Below are 20,259 nucleotides of genomic sequence, written 5' to 3' on the forward strand. Positions count from 1 at the left end.
CCAATAGTGTCAATATTTTCTGTTCTCTGCTCTTACAGACACAAAGGAGGATGACATTATTCTGCTTCCTTAAAATTAGGAGTGGCCAAATTACTTGCTTTTGTCAATGAGAAGTACAGGGAACTAACGTATGTTATGTTGTAGTGGGAATATTGAAGTCCTGGTAATAGCCCTAGTGATCCAACGGTTAAGTTCTATACTGCTAACCAAACTGTTAGTGGTTGGATCGCATCCATCAGCTCCATTGGAGAAAGAGCTGGTGATATCTTGCTGTAAAGATTACAGCCTAGAAAATCTTACAGAACACTTCTACTTTGTCACTGTGAGTCCAAATCGACAAGATGGAACCTAGCAACCACAAAAATAGCATACAAATCTCCATGCCCTCCTGCCATGTTTCAGTGACTCAAAGCTTTGTGTTGAGATTGTGAAATCATAAGATAATAACTGGTGAGCTTGAGTGGCGTTCACATCAAACTACAGGGACACCAAGCATGAACAAGAAATAAACCTTTGTTATATGAACCTTTCAGTCATTGATATTTGATTCATCTGTTGTTGTTAGGTGCTGTTGAGTCAATTGCAATTCATAGAAACCCTCTATAGGGTTTCCCAGGAACAACTGGTGAGTTTCAGCTACCGACCTTGTGGGTCAAACCGATCTTGAGGTCCAGTGCTTGTCCTATGCCACCACACCAGGACTCTGATTTATCTGTATAATAATTAATTAATTAAACACTTCAGTATAACCTAGTCTATCCTGATAAGCGCAGATATGTTGCCTCATCTTATTTACAGTAACCATGCTCTTGTCTTCTTGCAAAAACCTTCTTATTTTCCTGTTTTAGCTGACTGCATTTAATACTTACGCAAACCCCAACAAGTCACTTGAGTATTAGTTTCTTCATTACTGAAGGAGTTGAAGGAAAGGTTAAATTAGATTTTGTCCAATAAACATCTACAGAAAACATGGTACTTACCAGGTGCCATGCTGGGTACTAGTTAATATATATGCCTAATATACAGGTCTCTCCTGATACACTGCCTAGAACTATCCTCTAGACCTTCCTGCTGAAAAGACACTTGTGGTCAAACCCTGGCTCTACCACTAGATGTGAGACCTTACTTAATATGTCAGTCTCCATTTCCTCATTTAATAAAAAGAAAGGTATCTATTCCTAGCTGTCAGATCTTTTAGTAGTTGGGGAAGTGCAGTGGCACGTGTGGGGCTGCTAAATGCAAAATCTACCAGCTGCTCTGCAAAACCTGCTTTGCATATAGTTGACTGTTTTATGCATATAATATACATGTAATCAAGCATATTGCAATGATTTATTTAATTGTTATTTCTCCTACTTTGATGAAAAGTTGTTGTTAGGTGCTGTTGAGTCAGTTCCAACTCATAGCAACCTTATGCACAAAAGAAACACTTTCTGTTGCAGTTCCATACTCAACATGGTTGAGCTTGAGCCCATTACTGTGCCAGTCTACCTCATTGAGGGGTCTTCCTTGTTTTTGCTGACCCTCCACTTTACCTAACATGATGTCCTTCCCCAGGGATGGGTACCTCCTGATAATGTATCTATAATAAGAGAGGTGAAGTCTCCCATCCTGCCTTCTAAGGAGCATTCTGGCTGTATTTATTCAAACTCAAATTTGTTTTATTCTTTTAGCACTCTATGGTACTTCTAATATTCTTCTCAACACCATAACTCAAAGGCATCAATACTTCTACAGCCTTCCTTATTTGCTGTCCAAATTTCACATGTATATTAAACTGTTGAAAATACCATGACTTGGGTCAGGTGCACCTTAGTCCTCAAACTGACGTCTTTGCTTGAGAACACTTTAAAGTCCTCTTGTGCTGCAGATTTGCCTAGTGTAATACATTCTTTGATTTCTTGACTGCTGCTTCCATGAGTGTTGATAGTGTATACAAGCAAAATGAAGTCTTTGACGACTTCAATCTTTTCTTCGTTTATCATGATGTAATTAATTGGCCCAGTAGTAAGGATTTTGTTTTCATTGCATTGAGGTGCATCCCATACTGAAGGCTATAGTCTTTGATCTTCATCAGTAAGTATCTTAAGTCCTCTTTCAGCAAGAAAGGTAGTATCATTTACATATCCCAGGTTGTTAATGAGTCTTCTTCCAATTTTGATACCATGTTACGCTTCATAAAATCTAGCTTCTCAGATTATTTGCTCAATGTACAGATTGAATAAGTATGGTGCAAGAATGCAACACTGACACACCTTTCTCATTTTAAACCACTTAGTGTCTGCTTGTTCTGTTCAGACATTTGCCTCTTGGTCAGTCTATGTGCAAGTTCCTCATGAGCACAACTAAGTGCTTTGGAATACTCTTTCTCCACTATGTTGTCTATAGCTTGTCATGATCCACACAGTTGAAAGTCTTTTTATAGTCAATAAATCACAGGTCAACAACTTTCTGGTATTCCCTGCTTTGAGCCAAGGTCCCTCTGACATCAGCAATGATATTCATTGTTATATGACCTGGTATGAATCTGGCTTGAACCTCTGGCAGTTCCCTGTCAATGCACTGCTGCAGCTGTTTTTAAATTATCTTCAGCAAAATTTTACTTGTATGTGATATTAATGATATTGTTGGATGATTTCCACCTCTGTTGGGTCACCTCTTTTTGGAATGGGCACAATATTATTTCTTCCAATTAGTTGACCTGGTAGCTGTCTTCCTAATTTCTTGGCATAGATGAGTGAGTGCCTCCAGTGCTGCATCAGTTTGCTGAAAGATTTCAATTTGTATCCCATCAATTCCCAGAGCCTTGTTCTTTGTCAATGCCTTCAGTGCACCTGGGACTTCTTCCTTTGGTATGACTAACTCATGATCATATGCTATCTCTTGAAATGGTTAAACAGCATCCATTTCTTTTTCGTACAATGATTCTGTGTGTTCCTTCCAACTTCTTTGGATGCTTTTGGCATCATTCAATATTTTGCCCATAGAATCTTTCAATATTGCAAGTTGAGGCTTACATGTTTTCTTTAGTTCTTTCAGCTTGAGAAATGCTGAATTTATTCTTCCCTTTTGGTCCTTGCACTTGTCATTATAATACTTGACTGTCTTCTTGAGCTTCCTTTGAAATTTTCTGCTCAGCTCTTTTGCTTCCTCATTTCTTCCATTTGCTTTTGTATCTCTACAGTGGAGAACAAGCTTCAGAGGCTCTTCTTGAATCCATTTTGGTCTTTTCTTTCTTTCCTGTCTTCTTTATGACCTTTGACGTTCTTCCTGTATTATGTTCTTGGTATCATCTCACAACTCTTCTGGTCTTCAGTCATTAGTGTCTAGTGCATCAAATCTATTCTTGGGATGACTTCTAAATTCAGGTGGAATATGTTCAAGGTCATATATTGACTCTTGTGGATTTGTTTAATTTTCTTCAGCTTCAGCTTGAACTCACATATGAGCAATTGTTGATTTGTTTCACAGTCTGTCACTGGCCTTGTTTTGGCTGATAATATGAAACCTTTCCACTATCTCTTCCTACAGATTCAGTCAGTTTGATTTGTGAGTATGCCATCTGGTAGGGTTCATGTGTATAATCATCTTTTATATTGTTTTAAAAAGTTATTTACAATGAAGAAGTCATTGGTTTTGCAAAATTCTATCATGTGATCTTCAGCATTGTTTCTATCACTGACACCATATTTTCCAACTACTGATCCTTCCTCTTTGTTTCCAACTTTTGCATCCCACTCACCAGTAATTGTCTATACATCTTCATTGCATTTTGATCAGTTTTAGACTTAAGAAGTTGGATGTTGTTATTGCTAAGTGCCATTTAGTCAGTTCCAACTAATAGCAAACTTGTATAGCATTTCTGAGGAGTGACTGGTGAGCTTGAACTGCTGACCTTGAGGTTCAAACTGAGTTTTCAGTCCAGAGCATTAATTCACAGCACCACACCAGGTGCTGAATTCCAAGAAATTGTTAGAATTCTTCAATGTCTTCATCACTTGCTTTAATAGTTCATGCATAAATTTGAACAGTAATGTATTAACTGGTCTTCTTGTAGATACAGGGATATTATCCTATCACAGACAGCATTATACTTCAAGACAGATCTTGAAACCAGTCCATTTCATCTCACTAATGCCTAGGATATGGGGCTTTATGAATTCCATTTCATTTTTGACAACTTCCAATTTTCCTAGATTCATATTCATACATTCCATGTTCTGATTTTTAATGGATGCTTACAGCTGGCTCTTCTCCCTTTGTGTTGTGCCCCATCAACAACTGAAAGTCCCCAAAGCTTTACTCCATTCATGTAATCAGGGTCAACTCCACTTCGAGGATGCAGCTTTTTCTCAGTCATATTTTGAGTACCTTCCAGCCTGAGAGGTGCATTTTCCGGCATTGTATCTAACAATATTCTGGTGCTATTCACCATGTTTCAATATTCAATATTCTGATGCTATCTAACAGTGTTCCACTGCTATTCATAAGGGTTTTGGGTAACTAAACATTCAGAAGTAATCTACCTCTCCTTCTCCTTGTCTGTCTTATTCTGGAAGCTCACCTGGAACCTGTCCACTATGGGTTTACTCTGCTCGTATTTAAACTACCAATGGCATAGCTTCCAGCATCACAGGAACTTGCAAGCCACCATAAAATGACACAGAAATACATTACTAGTGCCTGGGAAATAGATTGCTATGTTAATGAACTGAATAAATCCATCAAATCTTCTTTCTCTTCTGAAAAGAACACTCAGTTTTCTGTCCTTAGAAAACCATAGACCTTTCTGATCTCCGGACAACCTAGTAGGGACTGTCCAGTGGTCAAAGAAATTGCTTCTCACAAGTTGTAAATCTGACCCTGCTTCATCCCTTCTGGACTTGACAAATGAGGGAAGAAGAAGGCAAAGGGAGAAGGAACAAGCAAGCGCCCCAAATTGCCAAAGTCTCTGGGTCATGTTTGTCTGCAGCCTTAGAGGTTTTGTTTTTTATTTAAAGAAGCACACTAGTTTCCAAGGAAAACTCATTTTGTTATGGTTCAAAACCTTTTAATTTGTGATATTACTTCCTCTGCTGAGCTTTCAACTTTCAGAACTCCTCTGGGACTAGAATGGCTCTGAGGCTGACAGTGCTCTTGAGTATGTATCATACCATTGCTCTGCAGAATCCACCACTGGTTGCTGAGCCCTGACATGTTGTTCCTAGAACTAAATCCATATCCCCAGAAGCTTTTATTCACATCCATGTAAGCAGCATCCTTGCAAGTTGATACTTCCATGCCTCTGGAATCAAGGACCCTTCCTTTGGAGAATGTGAAGGGGTTGTGTCCAGGCGCAGCATAGCTGAGGTTGGAGCTGTGAATTGAGTGCCTCCAGAGACGTTTCTATGAAAAATGGTGCTGAAATTGTGCCCCTGTGCAAACACCTGACACCACTCTTTTTAGATAACTTTACCATAATACCAATTCAAAATTTCAACTCAAGCTCGTTAATTTTGTACTTAACACATTTTGGCACCACATTAAAATGACAACTACACCTTCCTTGCAATCACTGATGAAAACTGGGCTGTGATGTGCTCAAAATCGTTTTTTCAGTTTCTTCTCATTCTACATTCAGAAGAGCAAGATCACACAGTCTGCCTTGACCTACAGAAGCTCCTAACTTCAAAAGTATTAGTTTGAACTTGCTAAGTGATCTCTCACAGCTGGCGATGGAAATAGAAACTGCTCAGTGGTACCCCCCCGCCCCCACTTCAAGTGGCGCCCAGGGCATGTGCCATGCTCACCATACCCTTGATACGCCTCTGCATGGTTTTGTGAGCAACAGTTAGAGTTACTTCATCACATCTGAAAGAAAAAAAACAGCAGAATCCATTCGTAGCTATTTCTCCACACAATTCATAATCACAGAGAGCTTCTGTTTTTCATCAGATCCAACCAACATTTGTATAGTTTCAGGATGGTCAAAGAAAGAATCTTTCTTCACCTTATGGCTGCATTGCAGCAATATGAATAAGTTGTTCCAGGAGCTTTCATGATCTGGAGATTTGGGGCAGTTTTCTTGAACAAAGATGAAAATTCATCCTGGACCATGAAATTTACTACAGGATAAGCGCTGGACTGCTAATTGTGCTAATGGCAAAGTGGGCAGTTCAAACACACCTGCCACTCTTGAAAACCCTGTATAAGTTAGTACCTACTCAATGTATAAGTTAGTACCTACTCACTATAAGTTAGTACCTACTCAATGGCACATAACAGCAACAGTATTCTCTCAGAAGAGTCCAGATGTGGCACTGTAGGATAAGCACTGGACTGCTAACCATAAGGTGGGTATTTCATAATCCACTGTCACTCATCTATTCAACAGAATCATTTCATGTTCATGCCATTGATGTGTGGACAGGCATTGTAATATAAAAGGAGTGCAGATAATTTTTAACTAACCCTCATATTAACTTCCTTGTTGTTGTTGTTAGGGGCCATCAAGTTGGTACTGAATCATAGTGACCCTATCCACAACAGAATGAAACACTGCCCATGCCTGGGCCAACCTCACAATTGTTGCTACACTTGAGCCCACTGATGCTGCCACTTTGCCAATCCAACTCAATGGGGCTCTTTCTCTTTTTCTCTGACCCTCCATTTTACCAAATATGATATCTTTCTCCAGCGACTGTTCCCTCCTAGCAACATGTCCAAAGTATGAGAGACAAAGTTTGGTGTAGGTGTATGGATATTATCCTATAACAGACAAGCATTGTATTTCAAGATAGATATTCAAATATTCTTGTTGATGATGAATGCAATGTCAAGTCTCTTCAATTTGTCTTTCCTCTCAAAGTAAACCACATGATTATCAGATTCAAATAGCCAATACCAGTCCATTTCAGCTCAGTAATGTCTAGGACATTGATGTTTATGCATTCCATTTCATTTTTTTTTTTTTACAATTTCCAATTTTCCTAGGTTCATACTTCATAAGTTCCATATTCCCATTATTAATGGATGTTTACAGCTGTTTCTCTTCATTTTGAGTTGTGCCCCATCAGCAAATGATGGTCACAAAGGCTTTACTCCATCTGCATCATCGTGATCAACTCTACTTTGAGGAGGCAGCTCTTCTCCAGTTGCATTGTGAGTGCCTTCCAACCTGAGGAGCTCATTTTCTGGTAGTATATCTGACAATACTCTGGTGCTCTTCCTCGTGTTTCAACATTCAATACTCTGATTCTATCTGACATGTTACACTGCTATTCAGAAGTAGTCTGTCATTCCTTCTTCCTAAAAACAAGTCACATGGTATGGTGAATTTCAAGGGGTAAGGAATAGCAATTTGACTGCACCCAGCAGGAGGAAAACTAGAAATATTGATGATCAAGACTAATGTCTATCATATCACAAATACATGCAAAAATAGGAAAATAATCTAAAAAGAAAGTATCTGAGTATAATCAAGGACTAAATGATGAAAACTACAAATGGATGTTTGATGAATTAATGAATGAGAAATCCATGTGAGTTAAATAATAAAGGAAGATTCCACGGTAGTGTAAACCTGAACACATCATTTAAAGATGAGAACTAAGAAGGCAGAAAGCGCAGAGAGAGATGTAACATTTCTGGAAGGTGTGAGGAACTACTCAGAAGAAAGTGGGAGAGAGCACTGAAATGTATGTATCAATCATTAGATGCCAAGGATTTTGTAGGAAATGTTTACATTTTATTACTTAATTTTATGAATGAGACTGGATCCCAGATAGATCATGAAGCATATCCTCTCACAAACACACCTCTAATAAATGCAAACCTGACATTCAAACATAGTTATCCTTGATTTCAAAACTTGTGAAATTTCCTATACCACCAGAAGAAAGCAATAAGCATTATATTTTACCAGGACCATGATGAGACTGAATTGTACAAACCAGTCTTGAGGAATAGTGGAAGATGAAATTGACTGAGGAAGGTTTTGACTGTGGGCAAGTTAGGACCTGAGAAAACAATCAGCTGGGAAATCACTGAGAGTTCAGTTAAATCTTATGCAACACATAATTTGGAGAATTGGGCTACCCAAAAAGAGTATACTGAAGTTCCAATCCCTGGTACCTGTGAGTGTGAACTTGCTTGGAAATGGAATCTTTCAAGATATTATTAGTTAAGATAACATGAGATCATACTAGAGTATGGTGAGTCCTAATCTAATGTGAGGGGTACTCTTACCAAAAGAGAAGAGACGCAAACCGAAACACAGAAGGTAAATGGTTATATAAAGATGAGAGCATCTAAAACCAAAGAATACCAAGGATGACCCGAAGCTAGGAGATAAATATGGAATGAATCTCCCTCAGAGTACTATGAAGGAATCGACATGGATGACATCCGAATTTCAGATGTCTAGCCTCTAGAGTTGTGAGGGAACAAATTAATGTTGTTATATGCCACCCAGTTTGTGAAAACTGAGATAGACTATTACTATAACAATTCAAGAAGCATGTTGCTATTCTTGTTGTTAGATGTTGTCAAGTCAGTTCCAATTCATAACATCCCCATGCACAACAGAACTAAACATGGCCTGGTCCTGAGCCATCCTTACAATTGTTATGTGAGCCCACTGCTGCTGCCATTGTGCCAGTCCATCTCATTGGGGGTCCCCCTCTTTTTTGCTAACTCTTCACTTTATCAAGCATGATGTCTAGGAACTGGTCCCTTCTGATAAGTCTGAAGTATGGGGGACAAAGTCTTACCATCCTGACTTACAAAGAACATTCTGGCTGTACCTCTTCCAAGACAGATTTGTTTATTCTTCTGGTAGTCCACAGCACTTTCAATATTCTTCTGCAGCACCATAAATCAATAGCATAACTCAAATGCAGTTATTGAATATACCATGGCTTGGGTCAGGTACACCTCAGTCCTCAACTACCATCTTTGCTCCTGTGCAGCAGACTTGTTGCTTTCATGAGTGCTGATGGTTGATCGGAGCAAAATGAAGTCGACAATTTCAGTCTTTTCTCTATTTATCTTGATGTGATTTAGTAGTCCACTAGCGAGTATTTTTGTTTTGTTTAAATTGAGGTGCAAACAAACCATACTGAAGGCTGTGGTCTTTGATCTTCATCGGTAAGTATTTTAAGTCCTCTTGCTTTCAGCAAGCAAGGTTTTATCATCTGCCTATTGCAGGTTATTAATGAGTCTCCCTCTGATTCTGATGCCAAATAAAGTCTTTGTCATCTTCAACTTTTTCTTCATTTATCAATTGTGAAGGTATTTTTTTCTTTACATTGAAGTGCAATCCATACTGACGACTGTTGTGTTTAATCTTCATCAGTAAGTATTTTTAACCCTCTTGACTTTCAGTAAGTAAAGTTGTATCATCTGTATATTGCAGGTTGTAAATGAGTCTTCCTCCAAACCAGATATTCTTGATGTCATCCCACAATCTGGTCTCTGGTCATTAGTGTCTTGTGCATTAAATCTACCTTGAGGTCCTCTCTTAATTCAGGTGACATTTGTCTAAAGTTATATTTTTGCTGTCCTTGTGGACTCTTTTCCATGTTCTTCAACTTCAGCCTGAACTTGCATATGAGCAATTGACAGTCTGCTCCATGGTCTGATCCTGGCCTTGTTTTGTCTGATGATACTGAGCCTTTCCATCATCTTTTCCCACAGATGTAGTCAATTTGATTCCTGTGTATCCTATCTGATAAAGTTCATGTATATTTTCACCTTTTATCATGCTTCAAAAAGATATTTGTAATAAATAAGTCATTAGTCTTGCAAAATTCTATTATGTGATCTCTAGAATAATTTCTAAGACTATGTTTTCCAACTATTGACCCTTCCTCTTTGTTTCCAACCATCACATTCCAATTACTAGTAATTATCAATGCATCTTGATTGCATGTTTGATCAATTTCATACTGAATAAGTAGGTAGAATTCTTCAATTTCATAATCACTGGCTTTAGTGGTTGGTGTGCAAATTTGATTAATAGTGGTATTAACTGATCTTCCTTGTACACGTACAGATATTACCCTGTAACAGATTGTGTTGTACTTCAAAGTTAAACTTGAAATGTTCCTTTTGATGATGAATGCAATGCCACTCCTCTTCAATTTGTTAATCCTGGCATAGTATAGAAAACCATCTGATTGATTCAAAATGGCCAATACCATTCCATTTCAGCTCAGTAATGCCTAGAATACTCTCATACTTTACACATATTATCAGGAGGAACCAGTCTTTGGAGAAGGACATTATGTTTGGTAAAGTGGAGGCTCAGTAAAAAAGAGGGAGACCCCCAACGTGATGGATTGACACAGTGGCAGTAACTCTCAAGTATAGCAAGGATTGAGAAGTTGATGCAGGACCAGGTCTTGTTTCATTCAATTGTGTATACAGCAGTTATGAGTCTTTACCAACTCGGCAGCACCTAACAACAACAATGATCAGGATATTGATCTTTATGTGTTGCATTTCATTTTTGACAACTTACAATTTTCCTAGATTCATACACCGTACATTCCATGTTCCTATTAATAATAGATGTCTTCAGATGCTTCTTCTCATTTTGAGTTGTGACCCATCAGCAAATGAAGGTCCCAAAAGCTTTACACCATTCATGCCATCATAATCAACTCCACTTTGAGGAGGCAGCTCTTCCTCAGTTGTATTTTAAATATTTTCTATCTGAGTGGCTCATCTTCTGGCACAATATCAGACAATATTTTGGTGCTATTCATAATGTTTACATCTTTTGGAACTGTATCTAACAGTGCTCTGCTGCCATTCATAATGTTTTCAGTGGCTAAACATTTAGAAGTAGCTCGCATCTCCTTCTTTCTAGTCTGTTGTAGTCTGGAAGCTCCCTCAGAACCCTATCCATTATAGATCACCCTGTTGGTATTTAAAATACTAGTGGCATAGCTTTCAACATCATAGCAACACACAAGCTACCACAGTATGACCAACTGACAGATGAGTGGAGAGTTATTGCTGTTAGGTGCTATCAAGTTGGTTCTGACTCATAGCAACCCCATGTACAACAGAATGAAGCACTGACATCATCACAATTGTATTTCGTCCCTTTGTTGCAACCAATGTGTTAATCTTTCTCATTAAGTTTCTTTCACTTTTTTGCTAACACTCTACCAAGCATGGTATCCTTCTCCAAAGACTGGTCCCTCCTGATAACATGTCCAAAGTGAAGTCTTATTATCCTAACTTCTAAGGAGCATTGTGGCTATACTTCTTCCAACACAAATTTGTTTGTTCTTCTGATATTATTGTTGTTATGTGTCGTGGAGTCGATTCCAACTCAATAGTGACCCTCTTCATGGTTTTTGAGGCTGTAAATCTTTACAGGAGCAGAAAGCCTCATCTTTCTACTGCAGAGAAAGTTTCAAACTGCTGACCATTTAGATTAGCAGCCCGATTCATAACCACTATGCTACCAGAGCTCCTTGTTCTTCTGATAGACTATGGTAATTTCAATATTCTTTACTAACACCATAATTCAAAGGTATCGATTCTTCTTCAGGCCTCCTAACTCATTGTATAGCTTGCACATGTATATGAAGTAATAGAAAATACCATGGATTGAGTCAGGAACACCTTTGTCCTCAAGGTGACATCTTTTTTTTTTTTTTTAAACACTTTAAAGATGTCTTCAATAGTGGATTTTTCCCAGTTATGCAGTAAATCATTTGTATGAATATTAGCAAAATATTCCCTGCCTCCTAGGAGATTACAGTGCTTTAGAAAATAAAAGGATTACAGTGTAATACAGACAATGTCTGATAGATCTCAGAACAGAAGCAGAGCTACAAAGTGCAAAGATGAGAAATACATTATGAATGTAGATATAGGTACCAGATAGTCTCAGTCAGATGATTAGAAGAATAGCCACAACTGTAAGGGTAACTGTGCCTCCTGAAGTCACATCAGTCACAGAAAGACTCATATGAGAAGGAACTTCCATTTGCCAACAAATTCTTCTAAGTTATTTCATGAAGTAATCAGAGATTAGTCCACCTGTGCTGTAAAACACAGTCCTTTTGTTTCATAGGAAGTTACACACCATATCTTTCTTTCTTATCTTAGTTATTCAGCATTCCAGATGTTGGCTGGCCTGGCTTATTACTAATAATATCCAACATTTATAGACGACCTACATTTTAGTTATCTAGTGCTGTTATGACAAAAATATCACAAGTGGATAGCTTTAACAAACAAAAATTTCTTTTCTCACAGTTTAGGAGTATAGAAGTCCAAATGCCTGCCTGTCTCTAGGGGAAGGTGCAATATCCACCTTTGGGAAGAGGTCCTTGTCTCTTTTCAGTTTCTAGTTCTTGGTTCTTTGGTTATCCTCATGTGGCATCAATCTTCTTCCATCTCTGCCTTTTTGCTGTTTTGGGTTTTTTTTTTTTTTTAAATCTTAATCTGCTCTATTTTATTTAAAAATAGATTGATTTAAGACACAAGTTAAACAATATTGCCTCAATAACATAACAAAGAGCACCTTATTCCCAAAGTACAAACACAAACACAGGTATAGTAGGATTTACGACACATGTTTTTGAGGGACATAATTCAATTCATAACAAACTAATATATGGGTTAGGCACATTATCTTATTTACTCCTCACAAAATTAGATAAGGGACAAAAGGTTCAAAATTATTATTCATCTTATCCAAGAACATGAAGGTCATAAATATCAAAGTTAAGTTTCAAATCCAGATCTTTCATGCTCTACAATACTTCTTTGAGAATTAAGACTATGATTATGTCTGATACAGAAAAATAAACAATCACTGTCTGTGAAAGGACAAAATGAATGAAAACTCAGATAATTGAAGTCATGTTCCTGATGTGGAAAAACATGTTCTTGGTTAGAGGGAAAAGTGCATGCCAAAGATTCAAGGGAATTGAAGTAGAGAGAGGGGAATCTGAGAAATATTGATGATAAATACAAAAGGCCAGAAAGAAGGGTGAGATTTGCTGGGATCAGTACTAAGGAAACATGGAAGTTCTCTGAATAGTGGAGTAGGATCTGTGCACTAGTTGTATGTAAGTTTGTCAAGAACAAATGAATTAGGGTTAGGGATAAATATGTACACACATACATACATAAGGATCTATTGGAGGAGGAGGCACATGGCCACCCACAGAAAGGCACCTAGTGTCACTACCTACATGTGGGTTGGACATGCCTTAAATGATTTGTGCTACTTGATTGAAGGCATAGTTTCAATACACATACACAAAGGAAGTGAAACAAACTGAATTTATTACTCGCAGGCTCCAGAGCAGGGATGCAGACATACTTGGGAAGAGTAGGCTTCCATCTTGGATCACCTTCTACATAGAGAGAGCATGGTAGCAAGCAGGGGACACTTACAGGACAATTAGGGCAGCGGCTGTTCACTTCAGTGGTCTAACTTCTAATTCAATCATTTAAAAAGTAACCTTCAGTATGCTCAGCCTTGGAACAACAGGGCTCTGTGATACAGGAATTGAGGCATAGTCTGAATGGGTAAAAAAGGGGAAATAATGTTAAGATGCCTGACTGTCTTATGAATATTTGTTTCCCTTGTCTACTATTGTAAAATAGACACTTGAGAGGAACAGAAAGGAATATCTGGAAACGTGATTATAAAAAGCTTGTAAGCCCGCCTTCAGCCTATAACTGATTGGAATACCTAAAAGGGGTGCTAGAACTTGCCCAGTGAAAGAGGCTTCTTGCAGAGCCTTTGTAGGGTATAAAACCTTAGGTGGAATCCTGATCACCATCCAGAACCTTCTGAGATGGGAAATTCCCACTTGAAAAGATAAGCAGACCAGCCTGGAGAAGTTAGAGAACAGAAGATACTTCTTGAAAGAAAGACCAGTAGGGGAAAAAAAAAAAGAAAAAAAGGGCAGTGTGATTGGCTACTACAAGAACAAGCAACTTGTTCACCCGGTTTCCATTGCCATCAAGGCAAGCAATCAAAACCCTTCAGAACAAACCCCCTCCTAAGACTGAAACTCAAAGGAAATACACAAGCAGGCATGTAAGCTGGCTGGCAACCACGTTGGTCTGCTGGTGAGACGAAGTGGGGGGAAAGCAGCAATGAAGAGGTGGGCTGCGTCTGACCAAGTTATATAGACCCCCCATCTACCTAGATGGAGTATGGTGAGAGCTGGTTGGCCCTAAGTATGGTGAGACCTGGGAACTACTGAGCCCATGAACAAGAATTTGGCCATGGAGCGCTAGAGTTGAGAGTGAAGTGCCCAGTTGGTATGAAGTGAGGGGATATGCACAGGATGCCTAAACTTTCAGATAGTACCCACTGAACCTAACTTCAATGGCTGGATGTTCAGAATCCTACTATAAGAAGGAAAAAAGTGAAAAAAAAAAAATTTTTTTTTCTTTAAAGAAAACAAGTGCATATCACTACAATCTGATGAACTTGTCCTATACTCCTATACTTATGGATGTAGTAGCTTAAAATACCAACCAAGAGGGAAAGAATCTTTACAGCAAGGATCATTCCCATCCCCTCTGAACACAGGGTTGATAGGGATGGACAACTTAAACATTGGCTACCTAAAATGGGGAGTGGTGGGGGATGAAGCTCTAAAGACACAAAGTTACTGGCTTACAAGTTTTCAAGAGGGAGTTTAGATTCAGAGTTTGCAGGGGAAGGTAGAATCCTCACTGAGTTGTTTTCATCATGTCTAGATCGTCTGGTGAAAGGAGCTGGGGACAAGACTCTTATTATTCAATAGTGAGTAATTGTTATGATTAATTGCAATTGTTGCAACTGTAAAGGTAGAAGTTTTGTATCTAAAATGGGTAAGTGGTCGATTTCACAGTCCCCGAGTGGAGGACCCTGGGACTATCAAGGGAGAAGAGTGGGAGTGGAATGAGGGACCCTACCCGGAGAAGCCCTGACACCAGAAATGGAGGCAGAGATGATGACATGGAGAGACGGAACTGCTGAGGACTCTAGACTCATGGAGGGAGAGGGATGTGTGCTGGCAGCCGGGGGTGCAGGTGTGCAGGGTGTGCCTTTTGGCTGTTTGATTGTATACCCCTGAGTGTTTTGGTGCACATCCAAAAAAATACAAAGGGAATAAAAGCAAATGCTGTTGAATGATGAAGCATGCAGGTGATTGTAATAATTGCAATGAAACGAATACAGTAGGATGAGTGTAAAATTGATGTTCCCCCATGTAAACTATCACTCAATTCACAAGAAAAACGTAAAAATAATAAAAAAAAGTAAACTGGGAAATTGAGGTGGAGAGAAGAGAATGGGAACTTAAAATTATAGTTTTATCAAACGTGAGTTAATGCGCTGGACTGTAAAGTCAGTTTGAACCACAAGGTCGGCAGTTCAAGCTCACCAGCCCCTCCTCAGAAACCCTATACAGGGTTGCTATGGGTTAGAACCAACTCGATGACATTTAACAACAATCAAGTGTCCAGACTTTGAGTGTATGCTGATCTGAAATGGATCAAATGTCTCAGATGCCTAGGCAGCAAAGTTTAAGATGATTGGTTAAGAGCAGTAAGAAAGGCAAGAAGAGAGGGGTTGGGAGAAATGGTATAAGATAAGAGTCTGAATGAAAGGTGGTGATTGTGGGAATAAAAGCATCAAGGAAGGCCTGAGAGGTGCAACAGACGTGAATCAGCAGCGCTTGGTGCAAGATTAGATAGAGCGATAAAAGTGGAGACAGGAATAATTGCAATGTTTCCTGATGTGCATTAGGCAAGAAACTTCTTTCCATTATAATAATCTAGGGACCCATTTGATAATACCCTGTATTTTTATAGCTTCTTTTCATCCATTATGGAACTTGGGTGATGCAGTAGGATAGGCACTGGACTGCTAAATGTATGGTCAGCAGTTCAAATCCACCAACTGCTCTGAGAGAGAAAGATGGAGGCTTTCTGTTCCTGGAAAGATTTACAACCTTGGAAACGCTATACAGATTTACAGAGTCATAAAATGACTTGATGGCAGTGCATTTAAGTTTTTGCATTTTCATCCATTAAATTATTTCAATCTGCTTAACAAATGAGACAACTAAGTGAGAGGTTAAGTGAGTTAACCGCTCACTAAGTAACGGTGGGAGCTGGATCTCAGATATTGATCTCCCATCTCACCACTCCCTTTTCACTTTGGTAATCAATTATCTTGCAGAAAGACAGCTAGAAGCCAAGAGGTTGAGATAGCAGATATAGCTCACTAACTTAAAAATAAATTCTGCAGGAAGTAATCAGCTTATTTAGGTTCCCTGTTTAAGAACCTTGATTAGATGTAAATACACACTCAGCATTCAGGTGAACAATTTCTGCAGACTAAAAACAGACCAGCAGACTGTAACAGGAGAACATGTGGATAACCTAAAATCAAAGACTTTGATATCAACACTCTGAAGAAATGGAAATCTACTGACAGAAGATGGACAGTAACTACATAATGTTAGCATCTTTAACAAAATAGAGTGATAGAATGTTGTTGGTTAACCAAACCCAACATTCTTTCTTTAAGTCCTGTCCTTCAAGCAAGGACACAGCAGGAAGCCTTCCAGGTTGAGAGGTGAGTCTTACATTCAATTTCCCTCCCCTTTTGTAAGGGTCTCGATTTGAGTCAACCAGCCACTTTGCAGGAGAAAGATGAGGCATTCTGCTCACTCAGAAACACTATACAGGGTCACTATGAGGCAGAACCAACTCCATGACACTTAATAACAGCAACAAACCCTTGTCTAAAATTCACTATGTGGAGAGCACTGTCCTTCATGAGTATCCTGGAGGGCTTCAACAGAAAAATGCCACTACATGGGTAACTTTAAAGAACAGAAATTTATTTTCTCAAAATTTTTATGTCTAGGACTCATAACTTCTGCAGGACCATGCTCTGGAGGAAGGCCCTTCCTTGTCCCATCCAGTTTCTGATAGCCCTGGCTATTTCTTAAACTTCCTTTGCTTATAGATGTATCTTCACCTGGTGTCAGTCTCTCCCCTGGGTGTGACTCTGTTTCTGTGTCTATTCTCCCCTTTTATAAACCAAAACTAAAAAAACTTTAGGACCCTGCTCCAGTGTGACCCGGTTAACTTAACTGATAACATCTGCAAAGAAAAACCTTATTCCCAAATGAGGTTACATTCACAGTTAACAGGGATTAGGATTTCAACATATCTTTTCAGGAAGCAAAATTCAGTCCATAACAAGTGAGGTTGATGAGGCTTGGGCAAATAATGACATAGCTACGTAAGTGGGTAATTACTACCAGAAAAAGAGTAGGCACGTTCTTAATTCTCTAAACTCTAAATGAATTGTAGTGTTTATCAGTTTCTGCTATGTCAAACTTTTTGTTCTTCTTATTTTTTTTAATTACAGTGTACTTGTTTAGGAACACGATCACTCTTTCCATCAGGCACCATGAGAAAGAGGTTCAAAGAATGAATATTCAATATATATATATAGTCCTGGTGTGGTGCTGTGGGTTAATGCGCTAGACTGCAAAGCTGTTTAAACTGCAGGGTCGGGGGGTTCAAGCTCACCAGCTGCTCCTCAGAAACCCTATACAGGGTCGCTATGGGTCGGAACTGACTCGACAGCATTTCACAACAACAATATATATAAATATATGCCTGTCAACTCAGTTGATGGACATGAATTAACCAGAATTACTGGACCCAGGTGTCTAAATTGTTCTTACTTCCCATTCCTGCTCAAAGCCAAGTAGAAGATGCATATGCTCTGCTGCCAGCCAAGAGCTTCCTTGACACTCCTTTTGAATTAGCCTCCTGAGGAACAGAGGCCAACTAGAGCAGTTACCTATGCTGTGGCATGTTGAGATTTATGTAACAACAGACTTTGGAACAACTCCTCTCTGAACGGTGTTTTCTACTATTCTGCCATAACAGGAATCATTCAAGAAGGAAAAAAAAAAAAAAGCATTGGTGTGTGATGTAATGACCATAGCTTGTCTCTGTCCTTGCCAGGGTCAAATCTGCTTACCTTGAATTGCCTTATAATTATCCTCAAGTCATTTCATGGAAGTAAAACTATTTACCCATTTGAAGTTCAAGCTTCCCAAAGTCTTGGGCTCTGTTTTGCTGTTTTCAGGACCAGGGACACAGAAGCTTTATGAAATCCACCCAGATATGAGAGAGGACAGGAAAAAGATCTTCATCGTTGGAAATGAAGGGTTCTTGGGGACTTTCCTCCTTTGCTGTCAAATCAATTCTCTATGGGCCTGAAGTTCAAATTCCCAGGCATTCTGACAATCTCCATGACCATAGATTTGAGCTGCTCTTCACACAAAATGTTGAATTGCACTGGATTGCCACATTAGTTGAAAACAGTTCTTCACTTAAAAAAAAAGAGCTTCAGACAGCCTGTTTAAATTTCCAAAACATCTGTGTCTAAAATGCTTGGAAAACTCACACTGCAGAATATAGTAGCAGTCTCCAATAGGCCTGTTGCCAAGCTGCTTATAAAATAGCCAAAGAAGAAGAATACAACCAACTCTCAGAGCAAGTTGCTCCCTTTCTGCAGTGCTATATCCAATGGCTTCACTTCTTTCCTAGTTCATGTTTTCCAAAAATAGTTTTTGTCTCCAAGACATTCTCCATGATGTGAAAGGAAGTGGGATAGAGGTGAGTGTGGTGGGATGGAAAGGTGGTGGTGGCCTTTCTCACCTCTAACTTTCCAAAATTCAATATCCCAACCCCCAATGCCTCCATATATTTCCTTCCAAACATAAACTCATGAGGATTTTTTCTTCAGATAAAACTATCCCAAGTCTACCAGGCCTCATTCAGCAGGGACCTTAGCTATCACCAAGGATACTTCACCCAGTGCAGGAATTTACGCAGTTCTGGGCCCACGCTCTGTAGAATCTTCTAATACAGGAACTTGCCACCTCAAGGGCCATCAGGGCGTTTTTTTTACTAGCTCTTCTCCATTTTCTACCCCAAGTGGTTTCCCTATAATTCAAATCATTGGATATCTTTTACCCTTTGAAGTTTCATACGATAATTCAAATCCCTCTTTTCCATGGCAGACAATTCAAATATATAAAAATATTGGCAAGTATCCTGAGTCTTCCCTTCTTTGGGTTAAACAGTCCTAGTTTCCAGGAACCAACCCACTAGACTGATGAGATTGTCAGGCTCCTCCCCTTTAAGGCAACTCCATGATACCTGCTCTCATTTCAAGATGTCTAACTGACAGGCAGGGAATTCCCAGGTCAGAACAGAACCCTTGGGATATGGTCTGAGCCATTACCTCTTTTGTCCTTTGTTCTTCAGAAAAAGAAAGAGGTAGCCATCACCTTATTAAAGCTCATTTTAGTTGATATTTAACTAGCATTCCTACGGTTTCTCTATTTTCTTCTGAATTATCTGTTTTCAAGTCACCTTCACCCATTCCAGACTTTGTTGATTATTTGAAGCAGAGACCAGATCTTCATCTTTACCTCTGAAACTTTTATCTTCACAGTGTAAAGGCCTTTTGAAATATTAATTCAAGCCCAAGGCTGGTTTTTCAAGCATATATAGAGCAGGACCCACAACAATATTTACTGTTTATTATGTACCAAGCATTGTTCTAAACATTGTTCATGAATTAACATATTTTATCATCATATCAATCCTATGCTATAGATATGATTCATATCCCTTTGCTGATAAGGAAACTAAAGCTAGGTAACTTGCACAAGGTCACAAAGCTATAAGTGGCCAAGGCAGGATTTGAGGTCAGGCAATCTGGCACAGAGCCCATGGTCTTATCCACTTATTGCTTCTGTTATCAAACATCAAGAGACTTTCTACACTTTGATATCATTAATGCAACAATTGATGTTCTTTAAGAATAAGGGGGGGGGGCCTTGATGGTGGCCAGGGTGGAGGTGCAGTGAAGTTAGCCATCAGCCATATGACAGAATACCAGGCAGAGCAGATCCAGGCAGAGCCCCAAAACTCGGAACCACATAGCTAGGAATAGTTTAAAAGTTTGAAGGCTTATAGCTAAAAGAACTTAAAGGTAAAGTAAGAATTGTGTACTTTTGAATCTGCCAGGCTTGGAGGCCCAGAGCCAACATCTTGGGCGAGACCAAATGGCAAGACCAAGTGCAAGAGCATAAACACCATGGAAAAATGCCATGAGAAACTTGGAGCAAAGGTGGACAATGCACATTATCGGTTTTGCTTTGTTCTGATTTTCTTTTCTTTTTTGGTATCTGGCCATTG

The sequence above is a fragment of the Chrysochloris asiatica genome, unplaced genomic scaffold (genome assembly GCF_000296735.1).
Source record: "Chrysochloris asiatica unplaced genomic scaffold, ChrAsi1.0 scaffold00085, whole genome shotgun sequence".
Classification (NCBI taxonomy): Eukaryota; Metazoa; Chordata; class Mammalia; order Afrosoricida; family Chrysochloridae; genus Chrysochloris; species Chrysochloris asiatica.